The following is a 26,198-nucleotide window of genomic DNA, read 5'->3' as shown; positions in this document are numbered from 1 at the left end:
AAAAAGTAGAGTTTATGACCTCCAGATGAAGAGCAGGCAATTCAGGAGGATGAAAATGATGTCATGAGATTGTGCAGAGAAAAACAGAAGGACCTGAGTCCAACTAGAATTTCATCTGGCTACTGTCACAAAAGAAAATACAAATTCTTTCTATAAATATCACATTCCTTCTATAAATAGCAACAATATCTCCAGGAGATTGGAGAATCTCCAGCCTTTAATGGATGTGGGGGGAAATGTAGTGATAAAGGATAAGGAGAAGACTGAGGTACTTAATGCCTTCTTTCCCTCTAATAGAAAGTCCAGTTGTTCTCCAGGTAAGAAGACTGAGGTACTTAATGCCTTCTTTCCCTCTAATAGAAAGTCCAGTTGTTCTCCTGATGTTCTCCCAATGTCCTGAGCCGGAAGACAGGGATGGGGAGAAGAATGAAGCTTCTGAGAATAATCCAAGGGAAAATGATAAGTGACCTGCTACACCACTGGGACACACACAAGTCGATGGGAATGTGTGGGAATCACACAATGGTACTGAAGGAGCTTGCAGAAGTGCTCACTGAGCCACTTTCCATCATTTACCAGCAGTTCTGGTTAGCTGGGGAGGTCCCAGTTGACTGGAAGCTAGCAAAGGTAACACCAATCTACAAAGAGGGCTGGAAGGAGGATCCATGGAACTACAGGCCTGTCAGCCTGACCTCAGTGCTGGGGAAGGTTGGACTCCATGATCTCAAAGGACAACCTAATGGTTAGATGATTCAATGTTTCTAAGGTGCTGTTAGATTTGAAAAGAAAATGAAAGTTTTTATTTCCCTTCTTTTTGTCTAACTCTTCTCAAATAATTAAACATCTTTCTTCAGATTGTATCTAAATTTCCTGCATTCTGGTCTCACATGTAAGTTCACCAGCAGAAATGAAACAAGTGTAATAGGAGGCAGCAATATCCTTGTGCAACAATGTTAGCAATTTATTTAATTTTTAATTCAAAGTTGTTTAATTTAAAAAATTAGAAAAATCAATGATATTATTGCTTCTAATGAATGATATGTGAGAAGTATAAGCTTCTGTTGTACAAAACAGAATGATCATTTATTGGGATATCCTATCAAAGTCTTGCAAGAAGGATGTAACTTTGGTTTCTGGCAATGAAATAGTACCAAAATTGATCCAAAAATATTTGAGTGTATGAGTTATTATTGGTCATTATACAAAAATTTGCAGAAAACAACTGATAAATTAATAAAATTCTATGCAGTTTGTAATTTAAAAGGGCAGGTAGTAGATATATACATATATGGCCATATCCCTAATGAACATAAAATGCCAATTCATGTGGTTTGTATATAAATAATGAGTAATGATTATAATAAGCTGCTAATGAGAATATGATTAAACTTTGCTCCTCTAAATAATATTATGCAATTAATTGGACGTTATTTAAGCATTAATGTCAAAATATATTCACACAAAAAAGTAAATGTCTACAGGCATGTCTAGGCTTGGTGTATTATAAGTCCAACCTTACCACATCTCAGAGCACTCTTGCAATTAGTGTGCATCAGACAGCACTGGGCTAGGTAAGGGCAATTAGACACACACACAGATATGCTTTAAGAGTTGGATATGACGCACAGCGTAAGGAACTGGAATTCACACTGAAAGTCTGTGGTGAAACAGTGAATTAAAGGTAGCTCTCCTGGATCTCTGGCTGGAACTCTAGCCTTTTTAAGATCCTTTCATACCAGGAAACACCTAGAAATATTCATGAAATTATAGTAGTTATAAATCAACAAATGGATTTTCAATCTTACAAAGTATAATTTTTTCCAGCTGTTATAAATATTATCTTGTCTATAATGACAGAAGAAATGTAAGAAGAAAACACCAGTAAGAGTAAGTAGCTGTTAAGATTGTTCATGGGATTATAAGAAATGGATTAGAAAATATGCAAGACATTTTATCCAATATTTTGTACAACACAGAACTTCCCAGGATTGCATTTAGGAAAATGATGATGATGATGATGATTAGGAAGACAAAACTTGGCACTAGATTGTCTGGAAAATCCCTCTGTTAAGTTGGTTGAAATGTGTGCTTGGGTCAACTTCTTTGTGTCCTGGAGCCACTTTTCTGGGCATCACAACGTCACGTTTTTCCTTTGGAGTCTTAGGGGTGTGCTCCTGTCATCTGGCAGCTTTCAGCATTGCCTTTCTATGGTGTTCTGTTGCATTGAGGCAGAATTCTTCCTTGCACTCAGAAAAACTGTTTTAATGCAGGAAGTAAAGCCAGCACTTCCTTTTAAATCTGATGTATCATTTCCCTGTGTCTGTCAGGGCTCTGTTACAGTGGGCTTTGCAGAAGGCCCCTTTGGCTTCTCCTGAGTTGTCACGTACCTCCAGCTGTGGCATAAATACCTTAGCCCCTTAAAGCCAGTGCTTGCTTGTAGATTTATTTATTCTTTCAACCCACTTCAGATTCTCCTGCAAGTCCCATGCTGCATCACTGAGGTCTGTTTTAAGTCTTCAGAAGTGTCTCAAGTGTATGTGCAAAAAACTAGAAGGCAAAAGAAGGCAAAAAATTACTGAAAGTTTTGCAACTTTTCCTTCTTGTCTGCCAGCCGGGGCAGTACGTGGCAATAGATCCTGATTTCTTTAAAGTGCTCTGCTCAATGATTTTGTCTGAGAGCAGATCCTAGGTTTACCTGAAGACTCTCTGACTACTTTTCAGCTGCTGATTTACTCTGTCTTATTTTCAATGAGCATAATAACACCTCTTGTTTGCAGCCTTGTCAGCTTTTTCTTCACCAGCCTCATCACAGCTAATGGTACTTTGCATTTCAGTAGTTCTACCTCGACTTTGCCCTCAGAGTGTTCTGAAATATGTCCTTAGGTTTCAATTCTTCACAGACCCTGAGATGAATGCTCTGTTTTTCTTTATATGTTGTTAAGTATAAGTCTGTACTCTTATAATGCTACTATCTATTGCCCTGAGGGGTGATAGATGTGCCACCCCTGGAAGCATTCCAGATCAGGCTGGATGGGGCTCTGAGAAACCTGATATAGTTGAAGACGTCTCTGCTCATTGCAGGGGGTTGAACGAGATGATCTTTAAAGGTCCCTTCCAGTCCAAACTATTCTGTGAGTCTATGATATTATGACACCATGAGTTGCTGTGCCTTGTTGCTCAAGCAGCCACTGACAACCTTTTGTGTCAACAGCTATATACTCCAAGTAATAGCATGGCCTGCATCGGGATAGGATTTTTCTTATTGACAGCCTGCATGCATCTAGGGCCTTAGGAAGCTTTTAGTAAATATAATCAGTCCTTTGTCACTTTTCTTGAGTCTGATATTAGCACTCAGATGCAATGCTGGAGCTGTGCTGCAGTTGGCTCCACAATTCAGCTGGACCATTGAACAGCAATAGGTTTCTGATTATTTAGTAACCCAATCAATATGGCAGCTTTCAGTAGTTGGCAGCCTTCTTCTGCTGTGTTTTTATATATTTGAATCAGAACATACTTTTGAATTTGCCAAAGTCACTTTGCAGATGGTCTTCTCTGTATTGGAAATCACTGTTCTCAGTCATTGCATGTACTGCCATTTTAATTTTCTCTGGAAACAGTGAGATTAGGATGCTTTTTTTTTCTCCTCTCCACTTCTCTTGAGTGAATTCTTACAAGACTGAGCATTTTTATCTGTGTATTTGTACCTGCTTTACAGAAAAATTGTTCTGCTTCTAGACCATTGCACTCAAAATCCTTTCTCTTTTTTCTTTTAAGGTTATTTGAACCCGTATGCTTGTTCTGTGCAACCAGCTATCACTGTTTTGATGCTGGGCATTTCAGCAGTCCATGTTTTTTGAAGAAAGTACTCTAGGATTCAGAACTTATTCCACCACTGTCTCCCACAGTCTCAGGCTACCACAGAATGACGTGTTTTTCTTCGAGAGACAAGAGTCACTCAGCCACAGAGAGAGACTTCCCAGCTCTGCTATTTAAATGTTTGTGTTCCTTGAGATTTCTCAGATTTGGGTAAAGAACTTACTCTGTCACTCCATACAGGAAATATATTACCTACCAAAACTTGTCTCTGATTTGTGTTTAATGTATTTTTCCATCATGACAGTGGGATTACAACATGCTGACATCTGGGTAGAGACTCAATTCCCATTTCCACTATTTTCATTCTTGTGTAAAGATATTGTAGAAAGCAGCAATTTTATGGGAGGATGTTTCTGGTGCTACTGTCATGCTGCCTCTTTGGTTTTGTTTTTATCCCATGTTTGCCTGCACACCAGACAGTTTGTTGCTGTGAGACTCTGTGGCCTGACTGTTGCCAGCATGTCTCACACACTGCCTGCTGAGTCAAATCATGAAGGCTTCCAAGTTTCCTCCCTCATCATGACAAGTCATGTCCACAGAGATGCTACAAACACAGCCAGAACTTCAGGCTGGGCTTCCCTGAGACACTCCTAAAATTCCTCACACCAGCTGCTTAGAGTATTTCTTCCCAGGACCATGACATTTACCGCAGGCAGATGCTGACAAGTAGATTTTTCTGTAATGCTACTCCAAATATAATTATCTTGCTTGAGAGATGAGTAATACAGAGCTATTTGGTCAAAAAGATCCAGCAGCTCAAAACACAAGTACTGGAGGGGAGAGAGTTGAAATCTCTGTTACAACTCAAGCTTCTATAAAATGACATGAAAAGAGGCTTTCACTCAGACTCCCAAGGAGGTCATAGAATGTGGATATTTGTGTCTATCAGTTTGTATCTCTCTGCTAATATCTTGTGACCTCATTAGTTAATTTCAGTAAAATTTGACTGAAGGCTACCTTTACCCTTCATTTTTGAAAATAATTAAATCTGCATTTTTAAATAATTAATTAATATAATTAGGAGATAATTAATGAAATAATAAATCTATACATTTTATGAAATTGTGTAACCACAAAGGGGGAAAAAAGCATTCCAGCATTCCCCACATGGGAAAGAAGAATTCCCGCATGAGCATGAATATCTTTTGCATGCTTTAGACTAATAAATCTGCAAAAGAGAAGTACAGTTTATAAATTATAAGCATTTTAAAATATATATATAATTAAGGCAAGATAAAAACTGTTGGGAAAACATGTTTCTTGAGTTCTAGGTCTCACAGTAGTATTGGTAAATCTTGTCCTCTTCCTTTCAGCGCTCTTTCCAGGTTTGTCTACATGAAGCATTTGTGGACTGCTTGGACAAGTTAGCATATTAGTGACAGTACTCAGCTGCAAATGAGTTAGAAAGGACAAGTGCAACCATTAGAGTATAAAAAATCCTAGTTGCAGGTACAGCTGGAGGACTTCTGTGTTATGTCCTTAGTCTTCTGTCCATCTTAGAGCATCTGAAAAAGGATTCATTTTGTCTGGTTGCCTAACAGAGGGCAGATGCAGTGATACAGGATATCTTTTCCAGAGCTCTTATACTCCCATTCCCAGTGACCGTGACTAACTGACACAAAATCAAACGGGCTTTGTTTATGCCAAAGACTTTTTGTCTATTCAGGCTGTTAAACCATGCTTAATGTCAGTGTAACTTCACTAATCTTTTAACATGATGCCATACGCCAGAAAAGACTGTTTTCCTAATAGTATTTACAATGGATAACAATTCTCAGTAATTCATCTCACATAAAACTGGGCTGTGAATGGGACATATTTAATACAGAAAAACCCCAAAAAACACCCTTGCACCTCAAAGAATATCTGGTGATGAGATTCACTCTGCCTGTTTTGAAGGAGACTCAGTCAAAACAGCAAGAAACATAGATCACCTATTTCAAGTCTGCAGAATCTGCTTTGATTTTCTATTCCTTGCCTCAGAATAACATACTGGAGTTTAACCTTCATTATATGATTATGTCTGTACTTCTCATGGTAATTAAGTGACCTTCCAGAACAGTGAACAAAACTTTCAGGCTGAGAGATTAATTCTGAGAGGTGTGAACTTTTCTGTTCATCCCAATCGATGTTAACTCTGAAGCCTTACAGATAGCTTACATTTCAGTCTCATTAACTATTTCACTGCTGATCACTTTGCATGAAAGACTCACTAATAAAATTGAGCCACAAAAGTAGCTTCTCCCAAATGACTGAGAACTCCAGACCCATCACATCCTCTTATCTGCAGCATCTGTAACACCAGTTTGGCACCAGAACAAGAATCTGTAGCATACTGAAGACCAAGACAGAAAAGGCGGTCTTCACAAAAATGTGAGAAAACCACAATAAATAAAATTTCATATTAAAAAAAATAAAACAGGAGTCTCTGTCATGAAATTATTATTCATCGTCATATTTAATTCAAGAAATACCTTTCTTAAATGTTAAGGAAACTGTTGCAGAATTTCTAAGCTCACTCTACGGGTATGCAAGAGAAGCCAAAAACACTGCAGCACAGCATGGGTCCAGCTGGAAAAAGCATACACTGAGCCCTGATCTTAGCTAAGCAGATTAGTACCAAGATAGAGCCAAATCACTTTTACATGTTATTCTGATTAGAAGCTACTCAGAAAAGTAAGAAGGTGACTTTATTCCCCATATGAATTGGGCTGAGCATGTTTAACTCTTGGAACTACTCAGCACTTCATAGCAGCAGTCCCTCTGTTACTTTTTGTGCCTCACGTACGAGGGCTTGTCTCTGCTTTTAAATTATGCCAGGGTGAAGTTGAAAAGGAATGTGAAGCATCTGAGACAGTTCTTCTGTAACCCCTCTTGCTCAGTAGCACTCTGGCACTGCAGATTAGGCAATCACCAAAGCTCTTCTTCGGGGCAGAGGTTTGGGGCACTGGCTGAAGTGTCTGGAGGTGCTCAGCCCACCATCACCTCAGCCAGGAAGCTGGTGGGACTCACCACCCAAACATTCCTTCCAGCTCGAGAAGAGTGCAGGGTGCTTTTGGCTGCAATAAGGCCAGGTTGAACTGTTCTCAGGTGGAAAGAAGTGGACGGAGCGGACTTGCTGAAATCTGCGCATGGGCTTACGAAATTTCTCTTGGTGCTGCTGGAGTTAGTCAGTGTTATATAGTCCCTGGATCATCAGGGACTTTATGACCTGTCTGAGTCTATTTGTGTGCTAACAATAACTTCAGCTGCTTGTTTCATGAGCTCTGCTCTTTGCAGGAAACAGTAAACTGTGCCTGAAAATCAGTATGTAAAATACATTGTAAGGGAAGGGAATAAAACAGGGCCACACAAAAAAAAATGAAGTGACAAAAGGCTGTAGGAGATTAATAAAACTTAACTGGCTTACAAATAGAAAGAAATAGAATTGTTAAAATAAAACTTAACTGAAATGAGTTTTTTAAAAATTTTCATATCTCAGATCTGCAAAGTTGTTTTTGCTGACAAGTCTGTAGCTTGTTATTTTTATACTTTCGGGTTTCCATCTCTTTATATCAATCTGGTGAAAGCTTATTAAACCCTTATTTGAATTTTTGTATCTCTTTCTGCCTAAACCTTTACAGTGACTCGCATAAAAAGCAATATTTTAAAAATCCAGCTATAAAAGCTAGAATAGTAGCCCAAGTTTTAGGAATATATTTTGATTTTATCAGACCTTGCTAAGCAAATGATTGGGAAATAAAGTGCTATTTCTCCTTGAATATTTAGATGAAGTGAATATATTTTGTGGCTTGCATGGAGAAAAGAGGACTCTACTGACACTCCAGCCTGAGAAGTCTGCTTTGCACTTGGGTTCTTTTGGAGATAAGTTGTTTTAATTAACTGTTCCTGCATAACTCAGCTGCTTGTCAAATGTTGTTCTTTTCCAGTCTTCCTCATCAAATCTCAATGGAACAGATACTTCATCATCCTCTACATCCATATTTGTTGTTTTGCACTCACAGTGAATAAATGTATTTTTTGTGAAGTATTAGTCTATTCATTTTGTATCATCTGAATGAGGCACATCACTTCAGCACAGGTAACTTGTTTTCATGTGCAGATTTTATAATGAGAAAGTGTTGAGGAAATTTGCCATTTTTGCAGTTGTAAGGTTGGCTTAGGCAAAGTAGTCTCATTTTTTTGTCCATTTTTTTTTTCAACCATCTCATGATTTAGTACTTCACCTGCTGATGCTAAAATACTTGGTGTTACTGAGATTAAGATTCCGTGGAACTATTTCTCCATTAAAAATGATTTCTTTGTTTCTTAACTTCCTTTACTAAAATCTTGCCAATGTCAACAGTGACTCACTCAGACTTTGTCATTAGTCTAGCAGCACTGGAATGACATTGCAATATGGAAAAATTCACTTTCTTTGGCATATTCTAGCAATTCATAAAAAGTCATATAAATTCCATTATCTTAAAGCCAATTAGTTAGCATGGTAAAATGGGAGAAATGCCAACTATTTGGGGTGGCCACTGCAGTGATATCCAGTGAATTTCCTGATTTCCAAAAGGCTAAAAAGTGTTCAGTGCTAATAAGATTCATACTTTGGTCAAAAGGCCTATTTCTGCATTTCTTCACATCCCTTCAGGAACTCTGCAGATTTATATTAAATTTTTCTTTGACATTTGGGCTGCCATTCAAACAGGTTTACCAATTATTACTTTTGGTGTTTGACCACTACTTGAAACAGCCTTTTCTTGTTCCATATTAGCTTCATAGCATTTCAGCTCTGGACAGCCTGAAATATGACATGGCTGCCTTTATGTGTGACATTATCTGGTGTCTTCTACAAATTAGTTACAGTGTGCTTCAAAGGAAAATGGACCGTCCTTCCAAAAGGACATACACGAGCATCTGTTTTTATGAATTTCTTACAAGTTGTCTAATATTTCATCACAGGTTCTTTTTAGCCTCTGCTCTTAAACTGGCATAGAGGTAACTTAGTTGATGCTGGCTGTCATTTCTAAATTGCTATGAGGTCAAGATTCTCATGTTCTCTGTCCTGTCAGGCTGTTCTGGATAGAAAATTTACTAAGTACGTATTGATTATTTTCTTGTAGTATTCATCTAAAATATAACACTGAAGCTTCAACAGAAAGCACTAGATATGCCAAAAAATTGTTAACAGAAATGTGCTGTGCAGTGGGCATTTTCCATACTGGGCTTTCTAGCTTTGAAAAACAGATTAAAATTTTCCCCATTTAAGGGCAATCGGAAGTAATTCCTTTTTCTATCAAATACATTTGCATGGGTCTGCTATTTGGTGTGACTGTCACAAATTTAGATGATGACAATTTTTATCAGAATGCTTTGATTTTCAAAATATCCTGTGTGCACTTAAATTACCAGATGATATTGTTTCTTCAGGTTTCTTTAAGTGAGATTATTAAAAAAAGAAAGTGGACATGAAGTTTTTAAATCACATTGCTACATTTTCCAGAAGTACTCAATATTGAACATGATTTTTAAAAATTACAGCTGACTGATATACGGGTTTTATTGGTAAACTGTCCTTTTGGATAAACATATTTTTCTGTAGTGGCATCTCTTGTATTTGAAGTGTTTGAATGTCTAAATATGTAATAATAATAATAATAATAATTATTATTATTACTATTATTATTGTTGTTGTCATTATTGTTGTTGTTGTTATCATTATTATTAATAATATTATTTCTATTATTATTGCTGTTGTTGTTTTGTTGTTGTGGTTGTTGTTGTTGTTAATAAGTATTAATAAAATGCCTGTATTAATGAAGTAATTGAAGCACTTTTAAAATCACAGCTATTTCTCTCTTGCACCCTCATACAGAATTACACAGAATTACAGAATAGTTGAGATGGAGAGGATCATCTAGTCCAACTCCCTGCTCAAACTAAGGTCAAGTAGAGCAGGCTTATCAGGGCTATGCCCAGTAGAGTTTATAATATCTCCAGAAAAGTAGACTCCAAAGCCTCTCTGTGAAACTTCATTTGGTGTTTTGCTATCCTTGTTAGAATGTTTTTAGAATTGGAATTATTATTCTTATTAGAATATCTTATATAGAAATATTTGTGTGGGCCCATCAGGGCCCGTGGATGTGGATATGTACAGTTTGTTTGAATGTTCCCTGTACTGTGCCCCCTACAGTAAGGGTAAGTCTTCCTTGCTCCGGATGCTCTCCCTGGTGTCACAGACCTGGGATTGCTGAAGATCAGTCTTCCAGCTGGGACTGAGGGAAGGAGTGCCTCATCCTCCTTCCTGTCCCCAGATACCCTGCCCTGCTCAGCCATGAGCCTACATGTTCCGCTATGTTCCTTTTGCAGCTGGTTGATCTGTGGAAACCCTTCTTGTTACTCTTTGTACCCCTTGCCAGATTCAGCTTTGAGTGTGCTTTTGTTTTTCTAACCCCATCCCTGCACACAGAGCCTCTCCAGTCAACTCCCTCAAGGCAGCTGCAGTACATGGGCTGCATATCTGTCCTTCTTTGTGAGACTTAAGCAGCCTTTTTAAGTCTGGTTTTCTTGATACACTCACCCCTTGAGAATCCCATGATATGTCGCTTCCAATTATAGAGCAGGAATACCATGATTCCTTTTCAAAGGATGAAAAAGTATCTCTAACATATTTGAGGGAACTGGCCACCAGAGAAGCTAGGACATTCTGTGGAGCACAATGTGCCTTCCAATAGGGTTCAGGGAATTTCACATTTTCTTCTAAAAACGATGAGTACATAAAGAGGTTTGTTTTCTTGGAAAATATAATCACCTCATTTGTCAATGAAAAATGAGGGGTTTTGAAAAATTGCACTTATTGTGAATGCAATGCCCTGAAATTAAGAACACTAACTTCCAGCTTCAAAGGACTGGCAGCAAAGTGTGTTCCTTTCACAGTGTAAAGTATAGCCCATGGACAAGCTGCATTTCTACAGAATGTAAAACGAGCCTCATACAGCACCTTGCTTCTGAGGTCACTTGTTCTTTTCTTATGAAGATGCCACCCTATAAGCTTGGGAAATCCTGTGTCACAAAATAGCTGTGGGCTGGCCAGAGACTATAAATCATGTTTTGGAATTTGGGGTGTTATCCAATATGAATGAGACCATTCCTTTTATATAAACAACTTTCTATTTTTTTTCCTGTCCATTATGCTGGAGCTAAATATAACATACTAATGGGCTCTGTAGCCTTTCAGTGGATTTCCTCTTGTGACTCAATATTTTTTCTATTAATTTATTTTTTATGTGTTTCCACTCCTATTCCTAGCAGCACAGCATGCATTCTCACTGTGAAAAAGAGAGAAAGATAAAGAGGAACGGGTAGGGAAAGAAAAAGAAAAAGAAAAAGAAAAAGAAAAAGAAAAAGAAAAAGAAAAAGAAAAAGAAAAAGAAAAAGAAAAAGAAAAAGAAAAAGAAAGATTGAAAAACATGATTTATCTTCTATTTGAAAAAAACATCTGCAGAATAAAATGAGCCTCTTGATGCCGGAATTGTCATCAATGATGACTTTGACAAAATGAGCAATACATAATTTGCTAGCTCCCTTGCGAAGCTGAAACAGATTGTCAAATAAAACACTGGAGGAGATGCATATGGGGTGAGTAGACCAGCTTTGAATATGAACACATGCAGGTGGTCATTTAGTAGTGGTTCTAAGAGGCAGGACATCCCTAATTTGGAGGGTCATTTGCATTTGGAAATGCTCACTGATAAATAGTGATGTATTCCCCATAGTAAAGCAGGACTGATACTGCCAAAACTAGAGCTATTTCTGTTCCAGGGTAACTTGAACAAACCAGATAGCCCAAGGCAAAGTAGAGAGTGGTTTACACTCCAGCAAACCTGCCATTAGTGGCGGGTTTGCAGAATACAGACAGTAAGATATGAAAAAGTGCTTCCTAAAAAATAGAAAAATAGAACTTCTTCACTCTCTGGAAAGAAATTATGGTTTTCTTGTAAGGAAAGTAGAGCAGCTGTATTGACTGAAATGCTGTGTAAAATAGTCAACCTTCAAAAATGCTTTATCACAACCTCCAATTTTGCCACTACTCTGAATTCTCAAATTGCACACTCCACCATCAGTCACTTGACAGATGCTGCAACACTCAAATATGTATGTTCCTGTATCTCTGTTACTCCTCTTCTTGACTGTGTGCCTGTGTATACTGTTGTATCATGAAAGATACTATTTTAAGATCATGTTGTGCTTACCATGTATAAATTTATGCTTGTTTGAATAAGGGTAGCATATGATCATTTTGACTAATGTCTCATTGCATTCTTAATACTTGCCTGTGTCAGCCAAATAAACCAAAATGTTCCATTAAGGAATAATTAATCTACCAATCTAGAAAATTTTTTTCTGAGATGCTGTTCCTGCAAAAATATTTTCTTTGTTTGAGACCCCCACAAAATGTTCTGATTGCCTTCAATCCGAAGGAGATTAAGTGACACTGTGAGTTTTTCAGCACGGAGGACATTCTTCCAGTTTGGACAGAGGGTGATATGCGAAGGCCCTACTTCTGGCTAGGACCTTCAGATATTAGTGTGCTATAAATAACTAATGATGATGTCAGCTTGGGGGCACTTAGCAATGTGTGAGAGCATGCTGCTCCTTCAGCAATAGTTCTGTAATCTCAGCCTTTTAGCATATTACCTCTAAAAGAACATAACTTCCTCTGGAACCTTCATTTCCATTTAACCAGCCTTGTCCTTTTTTTTAGATATACTCCCTTTGACATGTGTAAAAGAAATACCCCAATGAAAACTTGTTCAGAACTGTTAATTACTTTTGACCCAACTCCTTCCTCCATACCTTGGTTAATAGTGTAGATTGGAAAAAAATAACGGCCAGATCTGTTATCCCAGCAATTATTGAGAAACGAAAGTGACAATTTGCTTACTTGCCTGAAAGATCAAACAGTAAAACCCTAATTTCAGTCACTTGGCACTGGATTTTATATATTGAAACTGGCAGGCACACTTTATGCAATGTCCAAGCAGAAATGACCTCAGGCTTTTATGGACTACAGCACAATGTTCTCAGAATCACTGTGCCTACTGACTGCCTGGGTTTTAGGAGACTCCTTTCTTTTCTTTTGTTTTTTTTTCTTTGTTGTTGTTGTTTATTTGGGGTTTTTTGTTTTTGTTGTGTTTTCTGGGGGTTTTGGAGGGGTTTTGAGTGCATGTAAACCATATGTACATATAAAATTAAAAAAAAAAAAAAAAAAAGAAAAAGTGACCTAATGAATCATACATCATACAAATACAGTGTAGTGTGCTTTGACACTGTGTGTTTAATAACCCGTCCTTAGAGACAGTGGAAAACTGCAGTAATTGAAGAAGGAAGAATATTTGACTCTTGAGTATGACTTTATGAACACTATATAGTTCATAGTACACTAGGGATATTTTAAGTGCAGACCATTGGTGTACAGTAAGTTTACCCCTTTGACAAATGATTATTTTACCACATACTCATATAGGAATCTTTTACTACTGCAGATGAATGAAGATAAAAAGCTGCAGAGCATTCTCGTTCCCATTTTTTTGTGTTTGCCTCTTTCTTAAATCTATTCTACATGCTGTCCTTCAGGTCAAGAAAAAAAAAAAAGCTTCAGGACTAGTGCGAGTCAATTCAGTTTGCTAAAATCAGCACGATCAGATTTTTCTTTGGTATAACAAGGTGGTTGCTTTACAGATACCTGCCTTTCCTCCACTGATCTGCGCTCTGAAGTTGAAGTGCAGACCACTCACTAGTAAATTAACTAGAGTTCACTAATCTTGTCCTTTAACTCCTGCCTATGGGAGAGGTTCTTAGTTCATTGAACCTACATGAATATTGAACAATTCTTGGCTACAAATGTTTGTGCATAGCTCTATATGGCTAGCTAAATGCTAAAATTAGAAATCTTTACCTCAGAAAGAAACAGAAATCTGAATGCATTAGAGTTCTTCAGCAGAAAAATGAATCAGTACTGCTTAAGCTTTGTACAATGCAGTCTCTTTTGAAGCCAAGTGATTCACAAGGCTATATATACACAACTAAAAAAGTTCTCCGCAGATTTTATCACAAGGAAATCATAGTACAGTCCATTAATTACCCTCTCTGATGAAAGGAAGGGTGAAATTTGTTATAGAATCAGACCACAAGATAGAAAGTCCCAGACATCCATTATATAATTTAGTCCTGGCATAGCACATTACATTCTGAGAAAGGAAGACCATTTTACTGTAAAGTCAGCAAAATGCCACCAAACTAAAACCCTGCTGCCTGCATACCACTAACCATATCTACAGTGAATAACTACTTTAATGATCACATTGGTATTAATTCTATAAGAATTTTACAGTGGTTTGTGCTCTTCAGCTTCACACAGGCATTTCTGTTTCTCCAGCAGACATTTTAAGCTTTGACATTTTGGTGAAATATTAAACCTCCTATTTACACCATCATGCCTTTTCAATCTGCAGCCTGGTACACCAAAGGCACACCTGTTGAATTAACATGCCCTCCTGCTACCCCTTCCCAAATCTGTTTGCCAGCCAGGGGAGCAAACACACCAGGCCAGAATTTCCAGGAGCTGGCTAGTGGTGAGGCTGTGGCTTTGGGCTCAGCCCTGAGCTAACAGCCCTGCCTGGCCTGGGCTGTGCCACCAGTGACCTGGGACACAGTGTGACTCACACGTTTTAGAAGGGAGCAATTTCTATTGCTCAGTGCTGACCACATGCCTTCAGCCAGAAAACAGAGGGACAAAACCAGTCCTGTCTTTTCCTTACCTCCAGACAGGAAAGAAAGGTGAAGTTGAACCATCCCTAAATGCATGCAACAAGAAATTCCATATTTTTTACTGATTTCAGTGAGAAATTCAAAACCTTTTTGGTTATATCACCTGGTGTCAAAGTCCTAGTGTTCAAAGATGGCATCACAGGAGATGCAGATTTGCCCTGTCTCCTTTCACAGTCCAAATCAAGGTGTAGCCCAGAGTCAGAAAGTGGAACACTATTTGGTTTACTGTGTGCAATTAATTAATTTCTGCAGTGACATCTAGAATGGATTTAATGATTTTTGCCATGTTTATAAACTGCCTGAGAGCATGCTGGGTGCTTTGGTCACCCCTTGAGCTTTTGGACTCACAGACTTTGCTATCCTAAGGCTGTATTTTCCCCCTCACAGCTGGCTGCACAGTGTGGAGCAGCTCAAACAGACTGCATTCAGCTGGGTATTTACTTAATTTACTTTTTCATACAACCTCTGATTTAAGTAAAATTATGAATAAATTAGAAAGCCACCACATGGCTTTCTCACCAGGACAGCACACATTCTGCTGCTATTTCAAATGCAGTGATCTGTTTCTGTGCCAAGGTTCGCAGCAAGGCATTGCTATCTGACAACCGGTCAGCTCAAAGTTCAAAGATCAAAATGAGATCGTGTGTGGGTCGGTTTTGAGAACAAATGCAGTACAGTAATGGGGACAGTACATCCTAGGACAACAAAGAGAATATTTGTTTTCAGCATGCTATTTGCTGAGCAAGGGTTTATCCAAATCCATTAAAGAGCACAGCTAACAGCGCTGCTGTGGCTATGAACACCCTTGTGTGAGTCTACTTCATTACGTGTTAGCCCTAAGAGGCCTCAGCAGACTAAACAAGTACAGCTATACTGTGGGATGAAAGGATCAGAGATCAATTTATAGGAAAAACAAACTCTCCATGTACCTCCTCCTTCTCAGAAGCCGGTGATTAGGCACTGTGTAAGGCACTTCAGCAGCGGTGCCAGCCAACATCAGCATCCTGCTCTACACCCCCTCCGTGCATCCCATGCTTCGGAATCGCAGCTACAGGAATCCATCATTTCCCAGCAGCAGATGAGGCTCCCCTGGTTTATAACTAGTAGACTGGGGGGTAAAAAGATGCTTCATAACAGTGTTATTTGTTCTGTATCACAAAAATTTGCAAGATTTGCAAGAACAAAACCCTCCTCAGCTCAAGCATCTACCTCTATAGCCTCCACATTATACGTCTTTCTTCCATTTTAGTAGGGAGAAGAGTCCATAAGTTCAAGGTAATAGAGGAGCTGGATGTCTCAGAACAGACCTTTTTGTTCCCATACAAAAGCACACACCTTAAATCTTTGTCATTTGTTTGGAGACTTTCCTGCTTTTTTAAAGTGTTCAGTTTCTCAATGTGTTTTTTCAATAGACTGTTTCTTTATAGAGGTTTTCCTTGTTGTCTATCTAAAAAAGTTGATAGTTTCTGCTCCTACTAGATTTTTTTTTTAAATTAAAACATCAACCTTGGCAAAAAAGGAAAGAAAAAGAAAGAGTCAGAAAAGAGAGATGCCAAATGCTTGTAAGCATCTAACTGCAGCACTCTCTGCCAATAATAAAGGCATATTTTCCTTAGGAGTTCTAGGTGAAAGTTATTTTTGAAATACCTTTTTACAGCACAACCTGCAGTGAAAGCCTTCTGAATTTATCACCCCAAACTTTTTTTTTTACAGAGCTGTGTCTAACTAAAATTCTTAAAGACATTTGAGCAACAAGCTATCAAGGTTGTTCCTGTAAGCAGCACACATAAAAATTGTTGACTGGATACTTGCAAAAGATGTATTCCATGCTCAGCATGGAAAAGGTAAGGTCTGTGTTACAAACCAGAGTGTTGCTTGTGTCCGCTCCCCTCATTTGCTACTTGAGAAGAATACTCCATGAAAGTGTAAGGAAGGCATATGTTATGCTCAGAATAAATTAGTTTTTCCCTTGGTAAAAATCAAGGCTGGTCAGGAGAAAATGTCCTATTGTCCTTTGATTTCTGGAACTCACCCAAGAAAATAACCACATATATTGTCTCCTAAAGCATTACGCAAGATTCAGGAAAGTCTTATCAAAACCAAGATGTTCTCATGAGGCTTAAAATCTTAGTGCTAGTCCTATCCATTCTAAATCTTGTGACAGAGTTGTCATTGCTTCATAGTGGAAATTGAAGTAAGCTTTGGGGCATCTCCCTTAGTCAGAGAATGTGAACAGATTCACAATAGCTGAGAGGCTGAAAAATCAGAGTTACTGGTGTATTCCATGAGCACCATACATAGTGGTGATTGACCTACTTCAGTGCTTCTGTGAATATGAATGAAGCATTCTCAAATCCTTAAAATGCTGCCAAACATATCTGTGACAGAGTATATCCCTTTCATTCTGTGCCAGGATAGCAACCTTGATGCTCAGGACTTAAAAAAATAACCTTCAGGACTTCTATAAGCACCCCTATGAATCAATTTCATCACAACCATCGTGGTTATATGATTATTAATAATATTATTTATTTTAAAGTATTTTTATAACAGTAATTATTTAGGAACTACAAAAAATGGGGGGAATATTAGACAGGTTATAGTGTTTACCTCTAAGTAAATATCCTTTTATAAATGAGTGTTAATACTCTAAAACATGACTACTCTCAAACACACTACAAAAAAAACATGTTAAAATCAACAGTTCTTCTTTCACCTATATCTCAGAGTTGCCCTTTGAAATCATTCCTCATGGGAAGCTGTTATGCTGCAGAAACCTTCCTGAAAGCTGCTCCCACAGAAGAGGAAAAGCTAAACACATTGTGTAACACAACTGTGCAATTACACAAAAAGCAAACAGAGACTCTGGCACTCTCCTGCATGTCGCAGCCCCTGAGCACTCTGTTCTGTGGCGTGGGTACCTACCTGTTGCTGGCATGTCTTGACCCCTTCCTGTTTCCAAGAGAAATACAGTTGCTGAACTAACAAACAACCCTACATGGCACAGCCCTGAGGGCAGGGTTCACCATAGCCAACATCAGTCATGTGGGCTATCCAGCCAACAGTGCTTTGCTTCTGCCTTTGAACGTCCAGTTTGATCCCAGAAGCAAAGCTACCTTTATGAAGCCACCATTTTGCCAATTTTTTTGGAAAACCTTTGAGTGTAACTTGTCAGATATTGGGAAAGGGGTCTTGATGTGGGGGTTGTTTCTACCATCAGAATTCTTGCACTAAAATGCATTAAAACATTTTTCTAATCAATGATTTCTACCAAGATTCAGTTTGGTTTGTTGTCTGCTGAAACACAAAAATTAGAAATATATATATTTTAGTCAAAAAAGGAACTAATTGGCTGCTTTAATGCAAAATCAAACACCTTTTATAATTGCTTTATGTACACATAAAAGTTCCCTGCTAGCTGTGCCAGTGAAGTCTGTATTTTATCTGCATCATCTGCTTCTTTTGAGATCAGAGGATTTCTGACTCAAACCACATACCCTCTTTCTCAGTATCTCTCTGTACGTATATTACTATTTCCTCTTTCATATAATCTAACAATCCTCTGAAGATGTTGTAATTGTACCTTAAACATCCACATTATCTCAGTGGAAAAACCCTGCAAAAAATGGGGGAGGGTGGAAACATTTTATTTCAAAACCATGTTCCACAAAGCTCAGTTAATTTATGTCCCTGAAGGTTTCTTCTTTCTCACCTTTGTATATGGGCGTCTTGGTCTATTTTATTTATCCCTTCTGAAATAACAGACTGGGTTTCCATTTTGGTAGCTTGCAAACACTTTAGACTCTTTGTTTATGCTTGAATACTATTAGGAGGCAAGAAAGCCTTACTCTGTCCGATGCATTACTCTGACTAACATCTGGAACGTGAAGGATGCGTGTTTTGCCGGTCTCATTTGGTATAATCCTTGGTGTAAATGTGCTAGATGTACACCTTTGTATTTCCTTTCATGGAAACACCAGCTAATCCGTGTTTCAGCTGAAGAACTAGGCATGATTCAACCCAAACATCTGTGAAGAGCTGGCCACGTAAAAGATACACAACAGTCATTCAGTACAGTTGTACTACTAATCATTTGGTTTCCAACTAGGGATTTTCTGTTTATCATAAGGAAAACAACTATTTGCTCTATGTCCTAGTTTCTAGGCTACCATAAGAGGCTAAAATTGGGTGTTCTGTAGAGGCTGGTCACAGGGTGGCAGTGATCACAAGATGACAGCCATTAAACTGATGTATGGAGCAGCCAGAGGTGACTGGAGTTGATCCTAGCAAATGGTACTAGGAGGAAAAGAAGTGCAGTGCACAGCATTAAGCTTTATTAGCTTTACAAGTCCCAGGATCTATGTCACATGGAAGAAGGAGTGGGCAAGCCAGATGGAGTATCAAGGCATTGTCCAAGCCTGCAGGGAAGCAATTAGGAAGGCCAAAGCTCAGCTGCAGTTGAAACTAGTAAGTGATCTGAAAGATGAGAAGGAAAGCTTCTACAGCACATTATCAGAAAAAGTAAAGCAAAGGAAAACAGGAGCATGCTGTGGGGCTGAGGCCCTAGTGACAAAAAAAAAAAAAAAAACAGTGCTTTCTCTGCCTCAGCTTTTACTAATAAAATGTGCACATACACAGCTTCTTAAGCCTTGTGTAAGACCTCAGCAGTGAGAAATGACATGAAATAGAGAAAGGTAGGGACCACTTTAACAAATTGGATGGGGTGGGATGCAGCAAGTGCCAGTGGTGCCATGGGAACTGGCCGATGTCATTGCAAGGTCACTCTACTGTCTTCAGTACATGGTTACTGGCACTCAGAGGAAGCTCCTGATGTCTGGAATAAGGCCAAGACTGCACGTCTATTTCACAAGGGCAAGGAGGAGACTCTGAGGAACAAGAGAATAGGCATCCTAACCTTGTGTAACACAACAGGTTTTAGGAAAGTAGGGGGAGCAAAGTCTCCTGGGAGTTATATCCAAACACACAGAGGACCACAAAGTGAGTGGGAAGAGCCTACATGGATTTAGCAGGGGCAGCTCATGCCTGGCCAACAACAGAAGGACTAATTTTCCTGTATGCTATGTTGTGCAGATATGGTCATACAGCTGTGTACTGAGGGCTGAAGCAGCTGACACCATTTCAGGTAAATGGACAGTGCTGCAGGTTACAGTACTTATAAAAGAGTGAGTGCCTTAGACTTCCCTGATTTGTAGTCAACTGGAGCTATGAAGGACAGTGATTCCAAACCATGCTTAAAAACATGGTTTAGAAAATTTTTCAAAATGTGGCAGGTACTTGGTTGTGTTTAGTTTAGCTTATGTTTTGTTTCAATAGGAGTTGTAAATCTGTTCTGCATCTTTGGTAAATTTATTCCAGTTTTTTAATGTGGTAGGTCCAAACAAAACAGCAACATCTAAGTACGTCACATGTCCCTCTATACTCATTGTGGTTTCCAGTTTTGATCCTGTACATTTTTAAATGTGTGCAATAGGGTTCATATCCACACCTGAATTAATTGTTCTGCAATGAAGTTGAAGAGGGTAACCCCAGCCTTGCCATCTGGTGGTGGCACCCAAAAAAAGAAGATAGAATTCTACACTTTTAAGCAAGACAAAAGGGAAAGGCTGGGCTGGGTGTTCCTTCCCCTGCAAAGACTTCCTTTGTAGGTCTCTTCAGCCTGGGTGTCTCTAGATGGTTCATACACCTTAGCAGGTACTGCCAGCTCCTCCTTCACACCCTATTGGTGTAACTGTGCCCTTACAGTCCAGGTCTTATGATTAAATGTCTGGGAAGATGTACAGCTGGAGAGCTGCTGGAAAGCCTGGAAACTCATGGCTGTTTTCCGTTAGCCTTTGGCAATCTTTTCTTTACTTAGTGAAAGTTAATTACTTTGGCATTTCAGATTTTCATTCAATGTTTTGTAACTCTTCTTTTCTTATCAACAGTCACTTTCCAAATCTGTTATTACAAATCTGCAGACACTAGTTAATGCAAAATGCAGTTAGAAAAATCTTCAGACAGATCTTAAACAATTCCCAACTTATGAAATGGATTAACTCTATTACACAGTATGAAATCTAACATCTTTCTGGTTCCCCAAATGATGAAACAAGACTGTTATATTTAGCATATTCATATGGCTGTGCCTGAAATATTTCTGTAGAAATTAGGCAACGATTTGCAATAATATCAATACTGTAAATGCAATGATACATTATAATCTTCCGTTTCTAGATCTTCGTCCCTGACCAGCATGCCACGGCAAATTACAATCGATACAAAGCTAAACTTAGCACTGTTATGTCTGCCAAGTAGATGGCCAGATGCAGGGGCAGACCTTTCCAATTTAGGGACTCTCCATTCTAGAGATACAACTCTGTGTGTGTTCATCCTCTGCGTTCCTGCAGGAGCAGCTCAAAACAGGTCTGTCAGCTGACTCAGCCCTGCTCTTCCTTGACGCCAAGGAGAGTCACTAATTTCAAAGGGGACATGCTTGAAGCTTAAAATATGAGTGGGGAAAAAATCAAGGTTGAATTTTCTGAGAAACAGCAAAGAAAATTCCATTCTCAAAACACAAAGTCATTAGGTATAAAACCACAAATTCCGAAGGGGATGAAATATAGGAGGGATCAGGTCGTCTCTAAAGAAATTCCTGTACCAGAATCCAATATAACTAATTTTGCTAGTGTCAAGATCTCACAGATGTATATTTCAGGGTGACTTAGAAAAACTGTCAGTTCATGACCCAAATTAATAAAACCCATTGAAATTTGCTGTTTTCTAATGGCTGTGCCCTAGAGGCCTTGTCTATACACTTAACTAATGCAAGTCAGTATAATTTTGAAGCAAATAAAGTCTATAATGATTTATCCTAGTGAAAGATTAGGGTTATGATCATTAGTACCTAAAAGGCGTTTGTTTTAAAAATGCCAAAAAAAGATTTAATATTTTGAGTGACTGAAGAGGCTTTTCCGTTCTTATGCAAGAAACTTTAGAATAGGGAGAGAGCAACTGAAACTTTCAGTGCCATATCCATTATATGAGACCACAGTGTCTTCATCTATCAGAGGCGTCACTGCTACTCCACCAAAGAAATTCAGGATTCATTCACCTTCAAAAGCAAGCCTTATCCAGCAGGATGCTTACACTACACAAAATGATAGTGTCTTCTACTAACTGAGTCACTATACAGGAGACACCAATACAATGACTATAAAAAGGGATCTTTGTGTACTGAGCAGAGCTAGCAAAGGTAAGAGACATGACAGCAGCATTCATAAATGTCTAAAGTCACTGGAGAGCTTTATCAGTGAAATCAGGTAACAAATGACATAGTACATAACTCCTGTAGATGTAAAACATGCAGTTCCTTCTCCAAGTCAGGCTCATAAAACATGGAACTGCTGAGTGATATTTCCCCGCTGGTTAAAGGACAATGGCATGGAGCTCTGCTATCCTGAGAAGCAAAATAAGAATACATGTGTGAGTAGAAAAGGAGCAAAGCAGCACTCCTGTGTGGTGAAGCATGCCCTAAGGCTATTGAAACTACCAGAGGAATACTGAGCACCTGAGTTTCTACAGGAAGGACAGAGAGGAAAGCTCTTTTTTTTTTTTTTTTTTTTTTTTTTTTTTTTTTTTAATTCTGTAGGGGAAAAAAGGAGTTGGGACTTATCTTTCTCTGTCCTAACTTCACAGGTCCATTTATATGCAATGAGAGGGAAGAATGAGGACAAAATGCCTAAATTCATTTAGCAGTATGTTTAACCATTTTTTATAACTAGAAGTAATTTTACCCAGTCCCATGCAATGGCAGCAAACCACTAGAGTAGGATCATGATTTCGTTGTTGGAAAGTGCTGGTTGCCTCCCCATTAACAGATTCAGCACCTTGCAATGTTCGGGTCCTGTGTTAACACGAATTGTGAATGAAAATATTGACTTAGCTCCAAAATGTTTCCAGTTGCATTGGAGAAGGATGTCTACAGCTGCCAGAAGAAATCCTGTGAGAGCCAGGAAGCAGTTTTGATAAATTAGCAAAGTCAGTTTTTAGCATTTCTGTTTTAACTTGAAAAAGGTTTGCTGCCATATGCATTTGTACTTTGGCAATGCTTGCTGACAGAACAGAGGCTGTCTTGGCATATTACTTGTCAGAGCAAAATAGATTTGGCTGTCATTTCCGTAATAAGTATAATTCATATTGCAGCATCTAAAAAACATATGGAAAGGGGAAATGTCAATATGAGATGAATTTACCATAAAAGAGCTTGTAGGGGACTCACAATTAAACAGGTACAAGGCCAGATGAAATTATAATATGAAAAACTCCTCCTCCCATCACAATTATATTTATTTTGTGTTCAATTAATGAATGGGTTAGCTAAGTATGCTACTTCAAATAGGTAGGGCCCAGTTTACCCATCCTTGCAAAGCTCATACCCATGTCATGCAATTCACCTAAGCACCTCACATCAAAGACAGAGCTATAAAAATGAATAGCAGAGCCTCCTGTGCAGATAAGACATGACATTTATTTATTCCTAGTGTGTGCAGGCAGTATTTTGCCAGTGGATTCAGCCAGTCTGTCCTGTAGCTATTGTTAGGAAAACACCAAAGCCAACTTTATATAACCTGCTTTTGACCAGAGGTGGGGAGGTGATTCTTCATACTATGCAACTCAAGTTTGTTCTTCTCCCACATAAAATTGAGGAAGGATAAAGTGAACAATGTATGAAAGAGTTTTTACCTGCCCACAAAGCACCATGTAGACAAACTTTTGATATAAGAAAGTATACGGTCCCTTTGTATATTTTAAAGGGGCTTACAGATCTAAATCTTTTTTATATTTGTGTCAACAATTGGTGTTAATTGTTACACTGATACAAATAATTGCACTGATACGAAAAGCCTAAAACCATAATCCCACAGCTGGCAGCAGCATGGAGCAAGTTCTCAGTGACGCAAGACTTATTGCCAAATGCTCTTGCAAATAGTTGAGAGCCATGTTTTTCTGCCACTACAAACAAAATAGGGTACAAATGAGAATCAGGCCCACACATAGAGATACAAATTTACAATTTCTTCATTGTCTTTTGCTGCTTCTGCTCTTTAATCTAACTGGTTTTGCAACGTACAAGGATTTATGATACAAAGAAATGGGGACAGATGACATTCCATAGTGCTGATGTCTGGTATGCTAAGATTATGTATCTTAATAAAATGGAATAGCTGGTTTTCAAAAGGCACAGGCAGATAAATAAAACCTGATCCCTGTATCCCAACCTCCAAATGTTAAAAATGTTATTCAGCTTTTACACAGGGGCTAGAAATCAAACAAGTTGGATTTGTGCTATAACTGTACTATAAATTCTTTCATTTTTAAGTTTATACATAGACCATAAGTACAAGGGACAGTTGAAGGAAAAAAATAAATCACATTTCAAAAGTGTGTGAATTAGAAAACTTGGGTCCACCTTCAGAAGTGAATGAATCTCACCTACCTGCTGTGCAAGCTAATTATGTCTTTAAGAGTTTCCATGATACCGTTTCCATTGCTAAAGATACAGAGGAGTACTTGGAAGAATTTTTAAAATGCCTTGGTATGAAAATCCCTTAACATTGTCAACATGTAAATCCCTTTAAAGATCTGCCCAAGTCACTTCAGAAGGTACAACAAATTATGTGGAGTTTTTTCTATAGCAGGGTTTGTAACCCTTCGTTTTCAGCTGTTACTTTGAAGCTCCCTGTAAAACATAAAGGAATAAATGTTACACCAGCCTGCTCAGTTCCATCAAGCTGTCCAAGCCATAGTTTATGTCAAGGAAAAAGAAAAAAAGTAAAATCTGAGGTCTAGCTGCCTGAGTACTTGATATATGGTTCTAGAATGATGGAAGTTGATGATCACCACTTCAATCCTCAGATATAGGTGCTTTCTTTGGATTAAATATCTAATTCCTTTCAGAGCAACCATTTCACAATTCCACTGCTAGTGCATAGAGGAAACCTCACTGTTCCCTCACTTTCTTTCTCCCTCTCAATTACCACACTGTTGCTGAATGAAAGAATAATTAAGACCCTTACAAACAGAAATGAAGAGTGCCAAGATAGTCTAACAGGGCAGAGATGAATAACATGAGAAGTTTTTCGAGAGAGTATTATATTAGAAAAAGCAATTTTGTGAAACTCAAGTTTTCATTCTAAAATGGAACTTAAATATTGTTCAAGTTGTTAATGTTTCTATGCAGTGGAAACCATAAGTTTTGATCAGGCTATTAAGACCTTATTTTTAAGGTCTCTCCTCTAAAAGAACCCTTATATTTTGCAAAAGCATCATGCAGAAGGTGAATAAGAACCACTCATTGATTAAAAAAAGCCACATTCATCCTGCAACATGTTAATGGTGTTTGAAGGCTTCCGTGCAAGCTCTAAAACAGTATTATCCTCATTAATATGTAAAAACTTTTCTTCCCAGAGATATATTATTTTAGGTCAGGAAAAAAATTTTAAAATTCTACCAAATAAGAAAAACAAGCATCTAAAAATAGGTATCTTAAAAAAAACCTGAAATCTGAAACCTTTCTTTAAAAAAGTAGAACTGGAGAACAAAAAGTATTGAGGATAATGCTTTGCAGTGTGTGAGAGCAAATTAGCTTCCACTTTGCATAAATATACAACACATAAGTTTTATACTTAATTTTGCAATATTCAGCAAAGGGAATACTTATCCTAATTTTGATGTTCTGTAGAAAAACAGTGGCAAGAAGAAATAACAAAAAATATCTGAAGGTTGTGCACGTGGATATTCACTTCATAAATGCCACAAATATTAAAAACAGAAGTGTTTGCAGAACTTTCACACAGCCCTGAATCAAAAGCCACTGCAATGAAAATTGGTGCTCTGCTTACTCTTCTGTTTTTGTTTATCTACATTGTAAAGCAATGCTAACAACCATCCTGAGTGTGCACACTCCCTACTGAGTGGAAAAAGAGTATTAATTTGAGCTAGTGATACTACCTGTAGGAAGCTTGAAATTCACTGCTATCAAAATTTCAGCTTCAAAAACATGTAACTCTCATGCCTGTATGTGAAATTAGCCTAAATATATCATTTTAGTAATTTAAAAACCTTAGTCTCCTTTGATGAGTGCAAAATAAATAAATATGATTATCACAATGATGGGTGTGAGAAAAAGCAGTCTTCATTGTCAATATATCTGTCAAAAAATTATCTCCTCTACATGATATCATTATTCTATATCTAATGACTCTCATTCTTAGGACTTGTTCAAAATCTGAAGCCAGGTATCTACAACAACTTCTTCAGTTCTCAGTGACCAGCAAGGGACTAAGGTGCAAAGTCAGCTCTTCATCAACTTGCTATATCTCAAATACTTCAAAGTGTTTGGCAGATATCTGTCTTCTTCTGTGCCAAAATTCCCTGCTTCTAACACCAGGCCATTTTGCTCTTTTCCTCCCCTCCTTTTTTAGTGCAAGAAGGAAGAATAAACC

The sequence above is a fragment of the Onychostruthus taczanowskii genome, unplaced genomic scaffold, assembly GCF_017590055.1.
Source record: "Onychostruthus taczanowskii isolate IOZ18803 unplaced genomic scaffold, ASM1759005v1 scaffold2, whole genome shotgun sequence".
In the NCBI taxonomy this organism is placed as follows: Eukaryota; Metazoa; Chordata; class Aves; order Passeriformes; family Passeridae; genus Onychostruthus; species Onychostruthus taczanowskii.
The sequence above is the reverse complement of the archived record's forward strand: the minus strand, read 5'-3'. Positions refer to the sequence as shown.